This window comes from Drosophila arizonae, chromosome X (genome assembly GCF_054131065.1).
Source record: "Drosophila arizonae isolate 15081-1271.41 chromosome X, UAZ_ARI_1.0, whole genome shotgun sequence".
Taxonomy (NCBI): domain Eukaryota; kingdom Metazoa; phylum Arthropoda; class Insecta; order Diptera; family Drosophilidae; genus Drosophila; species Drosophila arizonae.
Genome location: NC_142927.1, coordinates 31239823 through 31254505, shown reverse-complemented (window position 1 = coordinate 31254505; position 14683 = coordinate 31239823). Strand labels below are relative to the sequence as shown.

General features: G+C 37.2%; 2 long non-coding RNA genes across 2 annotated transcripts; both read left to right on the top strand.

Moving 5' to 3' along the window:
- The first annotated feature begins 2438 nt into the window (after window positions 1–2438).
- LOC149268155 (uncharacterized) lies at window positions 2439–4270 on the top strand. Its single transcript, XR_016270973.1, has 2 exons — window positions 2439–3794; window positions 3850–4270. It is a non-coding gene; the product is annotated as an uncharacterized LOC149268155 (long non-coding RNA).
- Window positions 4271–12223: 7953 nt separating this feature from the next.
- Window positions 12224–12909, top strand: LOC149268154 (uncharacterized). The gene is made up of 2 exons (XR_016270946.1): window positions 12224–12526; window positions 12582–12909. It is a non-coding gene; the product is annotated as an uncharacterized LOC149268154 (long non-coding RNA).
- The last annotated feature ends 1774 nt before the right edge of the window (window positions 12910–14683 follow it).

The following is a 14683-nucleotide window of genomic DNA, read 5'->3' as shown; positions in this document are numbered from 1 at the left end:
AAATCAAATCGATGGGAAATTTCGGTACAAAGCCAATGGCAAACTGGCAATGCTCACATGAATAGTACCAAAGCGTCCCAGGTGCAACCTACCCTATGCCCACCCACCCGACCACACACACTCACTTACTCACATCCAGTCGAACTCGGTCGCTGTGAATTCGTCTAACTTTGGACTGTCTCCGTCGTGCCGCATATGTGCGACTGTCACTTTCCACTTACCGTGCAAGCCACAGTCAAAGCGTCGCTGCTCAAAGGACTCGTTTTCGTGTTGTCAGCCTGAGTGGGACGGACATTAAGGCCGAGATATAGCGAGAAACAGAAAATAAGTGGAGCCAGTCTGAGAGGTTTAGCTAATTGTTTTCTAGGTTGTTGCAGTTGTTTTGAAGTTCGAGGCGGTTAACTGACATAAATTGTGACCTGAGCACTTCACATATTGTTCAATTTTAGATGTCGAATAAATAATGGCAGTTTCGAAAGTTGAGTCTCTAGCTCTAAAACTGTAGTAACTGTAGTGGACACTTTCACTCGCAGGGCAACAACGGTACTTCGGCCAATGGGAGGCTGCAGAACGGCAGAAAAGCCCCGCTCCAGAGCCGAACAGGCCCCCTTATGGCGCGAAGCAGGGCCTGTGGCGGGGCTGTAAAAGGTCACCGGCAGTTCCATACAAAAAGAAAGTCAAAGAGATAATAGAGGAGAATCTTTGATAGTCATATGAGTAAAAAGTGAAAGTGCAAAGTACGGAATGTCAGCGCGAGTGAAAAGAACATCGACGAACTTCCAGGACATCGTGGGAACAGCAAGGACATCCAGAGGGAATCCTTACAACAAGTATACCAGGATAAGAGGCAATAGCGAGGCCTGCAGATACAGGCACGAGTAAGTTCACGTAGCCGTGCGTAAGAGCAGTGTCTTGTGAATGAAACGAAGCTAGGTGTGCTGTGAGCGAGTCAAATAGTAGGAGTGCCCTGTATATCCGAGCGAATCGCCGCTGTTTACAGAATCAAATCCTGGCGTCTTCTGCACCGTTCATGTGAACCTAGCGTGCCTTTAGCACAAGCACTCTCCCAACAGGAGTACGCTGAGCCTACACACGGCAATCCTGTGGCAGGTGTGCCTTGCAGAGGCAAATTGTCATGAGAGTAACGTAAGTAAGTAATCATGCTCATATTCAAACAAATATACATTACTTTAATACTAAACCACAAGCCCCATTACCGCAGAGGCTACAACACAGGGGCTTTGTTGGCACGAGCTCACAGTCGGATAAACCGAAGGTTCGTTACAGTATAGAAATATAGATATAGATATACAGTGGCTCACAGCTGCTCTTTACTTTTTACCCAATACAAATTTTTGAAAAATTCAAACGTAGAATTGTTGTTTGAATATTAACTTTTTAATTCGTATAAAAAAAAAAAAAAAAAAAAAAAAAACAAGTAAGAACGTTGCAGTCGGGCGTTACCGACTCCGGAATGCTTCTTCACATCCCATCAGCAATTAAGTAGTTAAGTTTCGCTCTAAAACTAAAGAAAATTCAGTTTTTCCCGATTTGCCACGCCCTAGTTGGCGCAGACACCTCATTTTTGGTCAGTTTTTAATTTGAATGCTTGCGATCAAAATATGTGAAAATTACAGGGTATTTTTCAATATGCCACGACCCTAAAATTATTTTTGGGTTATCGATAGAGAAGATTACTAGTAATTCAACTATCCAAAATTGAAGCTTCTAGCTATTATACTTTAGGAGACATAAACTTTTGCGGTATGTCACGCCCCGTGTGGGCGGACATATATCCGACAAAGCTTTTTGGTGGTGGGTGGTCAGCCCAAGTATATGTACAAAATTTGAGGCCTCTAGCATCAATAGTGTCCACATATAGCAGAATTCAAGAAATCACTCTATCTTCAGGTCCGATTTGTCAAGCCCCTAATATAAAATCATAACATTAGATTACGTGCAAAATTTCAACGTTCTAGCTGTAAAACTCTTGGAGATACAGTTTTATCCAATTTGCCACGCCCCCAACGGGCGTAGATACAATTTCCGCCATAGCTCGTGATCTTAGGTGGCCGACGCGGATCTACATTCCATATTTGAGCTTTCTAGCTCTTCAACTAACATTATTTCTGGTATATTAGAAAATGCATTGTCCGATTTGCCATGCCCTAGTGGGCGGATCGGGGAAATTGTAATACTTTATAAATCGGATATATACACGAGTATGTGCTCCGAATTTCGGGTCTCTTGCACACAGACGGACGCACAGCAAGACAGACATTGCACTAAAACAATATACTAATTCACTTTCATGAATGAGTATAAAACAATTAATAAGGCTCTGGTCGAGACTGCTGGACTAGGAGATACCCTGAACCCTCTAAGCTGACATTCTACTCATTCTGCACTTCTTTTATGCACACATGCATACACACGCATCCACACGCGTGTGTAATCACGCGCTCTGTTAACTACGCAGTTAGCAGCGACTGCGCTTGGGCTGCATTGCACTGTGGGCAATATTAAGAGAATTTAATTGTTGAATCGTTTCTTTTGTAGATGAACTATCTTTATGATAGCGATCATATAGCTAAAATGTGTGTACATTTCAAAGCAGAAGTCTCTAGTACTTGAAATGGGTTTTTTACAAATTGGGGGAGAAGGAGGCGTGGTATCCAAAATCTGTAAATTACAAAATCTTTGTATCGATTAACTTTATATACAACGCAAATTTGAAGACTTTAGGTCTAAAAGTGTTGAAGTTAGGCTAAAATAACAAAATCAATTGTTCGATTATTCTCGATAAAAAAGCTATCGGATGATTTCTCGAAAAAATAAAGCAAACTCGTACTGCGTATGGTACACACGAGTATGCATGCCAAATTTCAGCTCTCTAGCTCTTATAACTTCTGAGACCGACGCACTCATACGGACGGACGGACGGACGGACGGACGGACAGACGGACAGGGCTATATCGACTCAGCTCGTCGCGCTGATCAAGAATATATATACTTTGTGGGGTCTGCCACGCCTCCTTCTGCCCGTTACATACTTTTTCACAAAACCATTATACCCTGATTTCCCATTTTCAATGGGTTCAGGGTATAATAATCAAATATTTGGCCAATCAATAAACGCACGTGCAGCAGCTACAACAGCATCGTATATGTGTGCACACATACATTCAAACTTCTTCTAGAGCATTCTTTGAATCACATCAGCTGTTAGTTTCGTTTAGTTTTGGTAGATGGCGCTGCAGCAGTGAATCTATTTGAGTTTTGCCAAAACGGCTTCCGAAAGTGAGGTGGCGTGGTGAGTAGCTGAGTGACACTTGATCGACAAGTCGCGGGTTCGAGTCCCGAGCGGTGCGAGTTATATTATTTTTTTCAATTTGTAATGGTCGCAAGCCAAACAAAAAAATAAAGGGTAAATAAAAATAGCAAAAGAATATGTTCAAAAAGTACGCGCGCTTGCAAAAGCTTTGGAAAGGTACACCGAACCTTTCATTGCATGCAGAGCTGCATTGAGAGCTTTCGGTGGGTGCCGAAAAAGTTGTCGCGCACGCGCAACAGCTGATCGTGTCGCGCTGTGCGAATTCTACAGCGACAAGTATCAGTGCAGCCAACTTTAGGGGCAATAAAACTTAGGGTTTTAGCTTTTATCTGCTTAAAACTATAAGAGCAGCCAAAGTGCCAGGTTTAATTCTTTTTGAACTCCACGTTGCGACGGCAATATAAATTTCATAGATATATTGCATTCATATATAGCCGTATATATGTTCAATTAATAAAAGGTATGCAAATTTATTAGCTTGTGACATGGTATTAATAAAGCAACCTTTTCTTTAGCTCCTCAACAAAATTCTCTTTGCGCCCGTGTCACATTTGGTCACGGCAAGATATTAAAAGCCTGCCCTAGACACGGGCTCTGTCTTTATAATAATTTTGTTGGCAAATATCAAAAAAATCGAGTGGAGCGATCGGAGTAGCTGCATCTATAGGCCGGAGGAGCTTCAACCGCAGGAGTGAAAAAAAATTAAATAAATAAATAAATTGCAATAGTGGTCCAGTAAATTTAATAGTGGCATAGTGACCCTTTAACCTTCAAAACTCTCAGTAGGCCGCGACCACCTAAAAGTGGAAAAAAAACAAAAAAAAAAAAAAAAAACAAACACACACATCCAAGAACAAAAACTCTAAACTACTGTTCTATAATAATCAAATCAAAGAAAAAGAAAAAAAAAACGAACAAAAACACACCTCCAATACATATGTGACGTACACTGTAAAAATTTTGTTACTAGCAACGAAATTAGTTCATCAAATTAAAAAAAAAAAATAAAAAAAATGTTCAATTAAAACCCACCACTTAAAACTAGCAGAAAATAGAAAATAGAAAAAAAAAGAATCCGATGACATAAACAAGAAAAACATCAATAATCTTATAATGAAATACAAAATTGTTATCATATATATGCATATATATATCGGTATATATATGCACATATAAAAGTAAGAAAAAACCAAAAACAGAAAAAAAACATGAAGTAAAAGAAATAATAAAAGAAATCAGATATATTGTATAACCAAAATAAAAAATAAAAAAATTTTTTTTTAAAGAAAATAGAAAGAGTAAGAAAGAAAAAAAAATAATAATATTTGAATAGATATAAATATAAAAAGAAGTATAAATATGTAAAGCTGAAAGAAAAAAAAAAAAAAAAACCAAAAACAACAAAATTGTGAATGTCCGCCCCTATATTTTTTTTGTAACCTCCACGCCACGCTACAGCTACCACGAGGAAAGAAAGGCCTTTCGATGGAATAAAAAAAAAATCTAAAGATCATGTAAGTGCTGTAAAGATCCCAGTACCCCCACTCCCCCCAATCCAAACCATTATATTTTCTTTTAATTAATGAATTATTAAAAAGGAATATATATAAAAAAAAACCAAGAGAAAAAAAAATTAATAATAAAATGTTTGAAGATAAGTGCATGCAATAATGAAAGAAAGCACATATATTTTTTTTAATTAAAATAATTTTTTTTGCAACCACATTTTTTAAATAAAATTATTAAGACCATTTTTCTTTATATTTATATCTATTTGTTTGCCAATTTAATTAAACTAAATGATTTCACCTAAATTATAAAATAAAAAAAAAATGAGGTAAAATAAACAGAAATAATTAAATAAAGTAGATAAATAAACCAAATTTAATAAGTTAAATCTATATATATATATATATATATATATATATATATATATATATATATATATAAAGAAAATTAAAAAAATAATAATAATAATATTAAATAAAATGAACAATTAAATAAATTAATGAAATAAATAAAACAAATTTAGCATGACATAAGAAAAAAAATTAAAATACAAATATAAATAAATAAATAAAAAATAAATAGGATTTAATAGCAAGAAAGATTTACGATAGAAAATAGAACAATTTAAAGAATAGCATAAAAAAAAAAAAAAACTAATAATAATGTAAAAAAAAAAAATGTAAAATAATAACAACCTTGTTAGTATAAGAAAAATAATAAATTGTAATCTAGTATCCCAATGTCTAGATATTATTTAAATGAATGAAAATGAATACTATGAATAATAGTAATGAACCCAAGAATAATATGAGTCGTTAATCTGGAAGAAGGGTTGAGATAATGGGGTAGGCTAGTTAGTGTTGGAGCTTCTTTGGGGTTTTTCTGTTAAACTTGTTTATGGAAAACCATGGTTGGGTGGGTAAAGAGCGCGTGTGCCGAATGCCGTCTATGGCCACGCTTAGTTGTGTTGGTGTTCTTGCTGTAAATTTGTGCCAGTCCTTCCCCTACTTGCCCAATATAATTTGTTTTTTTTTTTTTTCGTGGAGTATAGCTCCACCTCGAGTTTAAGGGATCTTGAAAATTAAAATATATGAGCTCTGATCGCAAGGCAGAAAAGAACCCCCCCACACTCCCGACGAGCGACGGTACTAGAAGGTCCCGCTTATCTGCCTTGCGACCGAAAAACAAAGCCCAGCCAGTGCTTTGTTTAGTCTCATCCGAGAGAGTCTCTCTGCGAGGGAAAATATGTTTACATAAATTTTTGGCGCCCAACGTGGGGCATGAAAGTATGCAGCTTTATAGGCATCACGCTTTCAGAGTCCCATTTTTATACCCTGAACCCATTGGAAATGGGAAATCAGGGTATAATGGTTTTGTTAAAAGTATGTAACAGGCAGAAGGAGGCGTGGCAGACCCCACAAAGTATATATATTCTTGATCAGGGCGACGAGCTGAGTTGATTTGGCCCTGTCCGTCTGTCTGTCCGTCCGTCCGTCCGTCCGTCCGTCCGTATGTATGAACGCGTCGATTTCAGAAGATATAAGAGATAGAGACTTCAAATTTTTTTTTTAAATGTCCGTAATTACAGCGCGCATATCAAGTTAATCATTAAAAATCGTTAACTCATCCCGATTTTTTTTTATCGATAAAAAACCTTATCGAAAACCAGTTATAAAATTATATCTTCTACACCCTTATTGCTAGAGTCTCCATTTTAATGTATGCCTATATGCAATTTATACAATTTCGGTTTTTGTTAAAATTTACCCCCCACCCTTAAATTCACCCCCTCACCCTCACTTTTGTAAAAAGCGTATTTCAAATACTAGAGACTTGGGCTTTGGAATATACACACATATTCACCATATGATTACGCTCTAAAAGTTTCATTAAGATCGTATGTCTACAAAAGAAATTATTTAACAAATAAATTCTCATAATATTGCCCACACTGCAGCGCAGCCCAAGCGCAGTCGCTGCTTACTGCGCAGTTAGCAGAGCGCAGGCTTATGCGTGCGTGTGGATGCATGTGTATGTATGTGTGCATAAAAGAAGTGCAGAATGATTAGAATATCAGCTTGGAGGGTTCAGGGTATCTCCTAGTCGAGCAGTCTCGACTGGAGCTTTCTTACTTGTTAATGTTCAAATAATCAACACGGTCTTTTCTCTATTTGCTGAGAAGGAGTTGGCTGTTTGAAACACCCATTTTGGTGATGGTTTAAAAACTCAGTGTCCAGAGTGCTGAAATAGATTGGACTTGATTGGTCGGCCTATCGCAACTGTGACTGATGAGTTAAACAAATTCTTAATAGGGACTACGAAGCTGAAAGATTCGAGCTGAATCTCAGACCGAGAAACCCGAATAAGATAAATTCAACTTATAATAACACCTGTATCACCATGTTTGCTCGTTTGTTTTCGTATAGTTGTTATTTCATCTAGACATTGTTTTGATTGTGTTTTGTGCAATTATCAGATACGATTCCAGAATACTGTATATTGGGCTCAGCTCGGATATCAATACTGATTGTTCTCTGGTAGTTGTTGCAGAGCCAAATGAGATAAATCTGGGTGCAATATAAACTCATACCCGTCTGGCCAGTAGATGTTGTTATGACAGAAGTTGCTAATGTTGATAGTGTTGTCTGGAACTAGCGCATATGCTGCATTGGCGTATCCTTGCCGAACACTAACACTTTAGTTAACTTTTGCATAGCAATACTCTATAACCAGCTTTAGTAGCAATAGCCCAAAATCCTTTGTTTCCTCTAATTGTATAATATAAACACAGCACACAACAGCACAAAACCTAGCTACCTTCCCCATTATATCAACCCAAACTTGTTATATTCATTAGCAAATCAAAAAAAATTTCGATCAAAATGCCTATTTCAAGAAGTCCGCAAGATATGCGCACAGCAGAGAAAACTGTTAGTTTGTGTAGTCTTTGCAGCCAAGGGATGAGCAATACCCAGCAATGTTATTGTACCCCTTGTAAGCACAATTTTCACAAGTTATGTCTAGAACAGTGGCTAGAAAATAAGCAAGAATGTCCGGAATGTCAGTCCACATTGGACCCAAGGTCAATTAAGTTGGTTATTGGCAACTGTTCACCTGATCCGAAACCAGCTTCAACATCAGCAATTCCAAGTAGTTCGCGTATGGTAACGCGTAATTTAGCCAAAGCATTAGGTGAAGTTTCGCCTGAGTCTCTAGAGCATCCCCAAGAGCGATCGCTCGAAGGCAGTGAGGTAATTATATCCGGTTTAGATGCAAGCCATAATTCTGACCGAAACGTAGTTCCTCCTCCAAGAGGCATTAGTACCCGTCGACGAGGCCGACCCAATCGAGCCGGCCATACTCGTCAAGAATCTGCAGGCGTTGATTATAATATAATTCAGCAAATGATCGAGCAGTCAGTCACTCGTGTGATGTCGGCGCTCCGTATTGATGCACGGCCCAGCTTAAGCGAGCAGCTGCCGTCTATTCCGACTCCTATGGCATACTCGCCCGGAGGCTCGTCTGTCCAAAGCAGAAGAACATTATGCAGAAATGGAATCTCCATTTTGATGGGTCATCTGAAGGATTAGGAGTGGAAGAATTTATTTATCGTGTGAGAGTCCTTAATGACGAAACTCTCGATAGTGATTTTATGGGGCTTTGCAAACATTTGCACATTCTTTTCTCTGGGAAAGCTAGAGATTGGTTCTGGAGGCACCATAAACAAGTAGATAGAATCGTATGGAATGATTTTTGTGCAGCACTTCGACAGCAATATAAAGATTATCGCTCAGAATTTATGAGTAAAGAGCTAGTGAGAGCTAGAAAGCAAAAGGTCGGTGAATCATTTGTCGCTTTTCACGATTCTGTGGCTGCATTAATTGATAAATTTGGCCTCAAAATAGGCGAAGAAGAATTATTAGAAATTCTGCAAAATAACCTGTTGCCTGAGATGCGGCACAAGTTACTGTACCAATCTATCAGTTCAGTTGGCCATTTGCGTAGGTTAGTGCAAATGAGCGAAAATTTAACCAATGACCTTATAAGTCAAGCAGACAATTTTTCTCGACCCAAAACGGCTGCGTTTCGTCGTCAAATTAATGAAATCGAGAATACTGCCCTCGGAATTGAGGTTGAAGAAGAGACAGATTCAGCAGAGTTAGAAATTGCAGCAATGCAAAAAGCACATTCCAACTTGACATGCTGGAACTGTGAAGAAAAGGGGCATGTCTGGGAAAATTGCTTGAGGGATCGTAGAGTCTTTTGTTATGGTTGTTGCACACCACAGGTATACAAACCACAATGTAAAATTTGTATCCGTAAGTTAGAAGGGGACATCCCCCAAAAATCGGATGCCCCCGAATCAATAGACCCAATCAGCAACAATCTCGCACCATCATCGCAATCTTCCGATGGAAATGATGCACAGGTGCTCGATCTCCGTTTTCTTCCATACAAGGACAAGCTATCTAAATATCTTGAAATACGAAGAAGAATTTTTAATGAACCAAATTCGGTTATGAGTAAGCGTAGTGCCAGGTTGAGAAAATACTATAGAGAAATAAAAAGTAGACGTAAATTAGTAATCTCAAACATATTTAGCAATCAAAAAGATATGCGCAGTTATGCGAAAGTATCTTTTTTGGATTTTCAAGAATCAGGCTTACTAGACACTGGCGCAAATATCAGTTGCATTGGCGCTACTCTAGAGAAAAATGACTTTTCAAAAACTCCTTGTTTCAAGTCGCTCAAATCTTTTGTAAAAACTGCAGGTGGTGAAAATCAAGCAGTCATAGGAGTTTTGAGTGTTGTCATGCAATATAAAGCAATATCAAAGCCCATGAAACTGTATGTTATCCCAATCATTAAACAGAATTTAATTCTCGGCCATGACTTTTGGAAAATATTTGCCCTTGCTCCAGATATTATCAGTGCTGTAGAAGCAGACCGCGATGTTGTTGACGAAGATGTTGAAGATAAATATCCACTAACAAGCCTTCAGTTACAACAGCTCAATGCAGTTAAGCAGTTGTTTCCCAATGCTGCAGAAAAGTTAGGTAGCACTTCTCTTATCAAACATCACATTGACGTGGAAGAAGCAATGCCAGTAAAGCAACGCTTTTATTCTGTTAGTCCTGCAGTCGAGCAGTTGCTATATAAAGAAATCGATCGGATGATTAGCCTAGGTGTGATAGAGCTCTCCACCAGTGCATGGAGTTCTCCTATGAGATTAGTTGTAAAACCAAACAAAGTTCGTCTTTGCTTAGATGCCCGAAAGCTTAACGCGGTGACCAAAAAGGACGCATATCCATTGCCTAGTATAGATGGAATCTTTTCGAGATTGCCAAAAGCTAACATTATCTCCAAACTTGATTTAAAAGACGCCTATTGGCAAATAGAACTGACGGACGACTCAAAGCCACTGACAGCTTTCACAGTACCAGGTAGACCCCTATATCAATTCAAGGTTATGCCGTTTGGTCTGTGCAATGCGCCATCAACGATGTGTAGGCTAATAGACGAAATCACTCCCCCTGATTTACGTAATTGTGTCTTTGGATATTTAGATGATTTATGCATTGTATCTGAAGATTTTAATTCTCACATCTCTCTTTTGCATTGTGACGCTAGTGATTTTGGAATTGGGGCAGTGTTGGTACAACTTTCTGAAGATAATGAAGAAAAACCAGTAGCATTCATGTCTAAAAAACTCAGTCGATCTCAGCGTAACTATAGTGTTAGAGAGCGTGAATGTCTTGCAGCTATTCTAGCTATAGAAAAGTTTCGTTGTTATTTAGAGCTTCAAAAATTCGAAGTCATTACTGACCACTCCAGTCTCTTGTGGCTGATGAGACAACAAAATGTTTCTGGACGATTAGCTAGATGGATTTTTCGTTTGCAACAGTATAAATTCATTATGTCACACCGTAAGGGCAAAGATCACATTGTGCCCGATGCTTTATCGCGATTGCACGATTGCAATGAAATCGCTTCGTTAGACATGAGTCCCATCATAAATTTAGAATCAGACGCATTTCAGTCTGACGATTACAATCAATTGAAGTCTAATATAGAGCAAAATAGTTCACGTTTTCCAGATATCATAAAATCTATATCCGAACTGAACACTCGACCGGAGATGAAGTTCAAGATAAGTTTTTGTGGAAACTATGGGTGCCAGAGCCACTTAAAGGCGAGGTATTACAGCAAGCACATGATAGTGTAACGTCAGCACATTCACGTATTCAAAAAACAATCGAGAAAGTGCGAAGAAATCTTTTTTGGCCTGGGTTAGCAAAGGATGTTCGCGATTATATTAAAAATTGTTCGGTATGCAAACAATTCAAAGCCCCAAATTATATTCTCCGTCCTCCAATGGGAGCTCAAAGTCCGACTTATCGACCTTTTCAGAGGTTGTATATAGATTTATTAGGGCCATATCCCAGGAGCAAAAGTGGACATGTAGGACTATTAATAGTATTGGACCATTTCAGTAAATTTCATTGGCTTTGGCCTTTAAAAAAATTGACGTCATCTGTTATTCAAGAGTTTCTATTAAAGCATATATTCCACAGTTTTGACGTTCCAGAGACCATAGTAAGCGATAATGGAAAACAGTTCAAATCTAATGAGTTTAATGCTTTTCTAACGGAACTGGGAATACGTCATATATATACAGCTTTATACTCCCCTCAGAGCAATGCTGCTGAGCGAGTTAATCGCTCTTTGTTAGCTGCTATTCGATCGTATCTCGAAAGTGACCAGACTTATTGGGATCAACATATTTCTAGTATCTCATGCGCCTTACGATCAGCTTTGCATCAATCCATAGGATGCTCCCCTTATAGAGCTTTATTTGGGTTAGATATGATCACTCATGGTTCAGACTACAAGTTGATAAAGCAATTAACATTGCTTGAAGAACCATTAGTACCACTATCTCGATCAGATAACTTATCCCTAATTCGTAAAGATATACAGGCCAACATAAAACAAGCTTATGAACGAAATGTTACGCAGTATAATTTGCGTTCTAAGCCTGTTACATTTAGGGAAGGGCAGGAAGTGTATCGCCGAAATTTTTACTTAGCAAATTCCCTCACAATTATAATGCGAAATTAGCACCCCAATTTTTGAAATGTAGAGTGAAAAAGAAACTAGGAAATTGCTTTTATCTTTTAGAGAATTGGCAAGGTCAAGAGATAGGTACCTTTCATGCCAAAGACATTAAGCAATAGACATCCGAACATATTCCGTCTAACGGTGGTATATTATCGGGTGGTGTAATGGTCGCAAGCCAAACAAAAAAATAAAGGGTAAATAAAAATAGCAAAAGAATATGTTCAAAAAGTACGCGCGCTTGCAAAAGCTTTGGAAAGGTACACCGAACCTTTCATTGCATGCAGAGCTGCATTGAGAGCTTTCGGTGGGTGCCGAAAAAGTTGTCGCGCACGCGCAACAGCTGATCGTGTCGCGCTGTGCGAATTCTACAGCGACAAGTATCAGTGCAGCCAACTTTAGGGGCAATAAAACTTAGGGTTTTAGCTTTTATCTGCTTAAAACTATAAGAGCAGCCAAAGTGCCAGGTTTAATTCTTTTTGAACTCCACGTTGCGACGGCAATATAAATTTCATAGATATATTGCATTCATATATAGCCGTATATATGTTCAATTAATAAAAGGTATGCAAATTTATTAGCTTGTGACATGGTATTAATAAAGCAACCTTTTCTTTAGCTCCTCAACAAAATTCTCTTTGCGCCCGTGTCACATTTGGTCACGGCAAGATATTAAAAGCCTGCCCTAGACACGGGCTCTGTCTTTATAAAAATTTTGTTGGCAAATATCAAGAAAATCGAGTGGAGCGATCGGAGTAGCTGCATCTATAGGCCGGAGGAGCTTCAACCGCAGGAGTGAAAAAAAAAAAAAAAATAAAATAAAATAAATAAATTGGAATAGTGGCCCAGTAAATTTAATAGTGGCATAGTGACCCTTTAACCTTCAAAACTCTCAGTAGGCCGCGACCACCTAAAAGTGGAAAAAAACAAAAAAAAAAAAAAAACAAACACACACACATCCAAGAACAAAAACTCTAAACTACTGTTCTATAATAATCAAATCAAAGAAAAAGAAAAAAAAACGAACAAAAACACACCTCCAATACATATGTGACGTACACTGTAAAAATTTTGTTACTAGCAACGAAATTAGTTCATCAAATTAAAAAAAAAAAAAAAAGAAAAAAAAAAATGTAAAATTAAAACCCACCACTTAAAACTAGCAGAAAATAGAAAATAGAAAAAAAAGAATCCGATGACATAAACAAGAAAAATATCAATAATCTAATAATGAAATACAAAATTGTTATCATATATATGCATATATATATCGGTATATATATGCACATATAAAAGTAAGAAAAAACCAAAAACAGAAAAAAACATGAAGTAAAAGAAATCAAATATATATATATATATATATATATATATATATATATATATATATATAAAAATAATAATAATAATATTAAATAAAATGAACAATAAAATAAATTAATGAAATAAATAAAATAAACTTAGCATGAAATAAGAAAAAAAATGAAAATACAAATATAAATAAATAAATAAAAAATAAATAGGATTTAATAGCAAGAAAGATTTACGATAGAAAATAGAACAATTTAAAGAATAGCATAAAAAAAAAAAAAAAAAAAAAAAACTAATAATAATGTAAAATAAAAATGTAAAATAATAACAACCTTGTTAGTATAAGAAAAATAATAGATTGTAATCTTAGTATCCCAATGTCTAGATATTATTTAAATGAATGAAAATGAATACTATGAATAATAGGAATGAACCCAAGAATAATATGAGTCGTTAATCTGGAAGAAGGGTTGAGATAATGGGGTAGGCTAGTTAGTGTTGGAGCTTCTTTGGGGTTTTTCTGTTAAACTTGTTTATGAAAAACCATGGTTGGGTGGGTAAAGAGCGCGTGTGCCGAATGCCATCTATGGCCACACTTAGTTGTGTCGGTGTTCTTGCTGTAAATTTGTGCTAGTCCTTCCCCTATTTCCCCAATATAATTTGTTTTTTTTTTTTCGTGGAGTATAGCTCCACCTCGAGTTTAAGGGATCTTAAAAATTAAAATTTATGAACTCTGATCGCAAGGCAGAAAAGAACCCCCCCACACTCCCGACGAGCGACGGTACTAGAAGGTCCCGCTTATCTGCCTTGCGACCGAAAAACAAAGCCCAGCCAGTGCTTTGTTTAGTCTCATCCGAGAGAGTCTCTCTGCGAGGGAAAATATGTTTACAAATTGTTTTAAAATATTTTTATATTTTATGCATGCAGTATGCATGCCAAATTTAAGCTCTCTAGCTCTTATATCTTCGACTTGCTCATACGGACGGACGGACAGACGGACAGGGCCAAATCATTTCAGCTCGTCACCCTGATCAAGAATATATATACTTTGTGGGGTCCTTTGCCTGTTACATACATTTAACAAAACCATTTACTATGGCTAAAATTTCAATTTCGGTGTATTTAAAATTATACATTTTCCTTTTTATACCCTGAACTCATTTTCAATGGCAAATCAGGGTATAATGGTGAAAGTATAATGCTGAAAGTTTCATTCAATTCCGTTCAGTCAAAAATTAATAAAAAATAATCAAATATTTGGCCAATTAACAAACGCACGTGCAGCAGCTTCAACAGCATCGTATGCGTGTGCACACATACATTCAAACTTCTTCTAGAAACATTCGTTGAATCACATCAGCTGTTAGTTTCGTTTAGTTTTGGTAGATGGCGCAGCAGCAGTGAATCTATTTG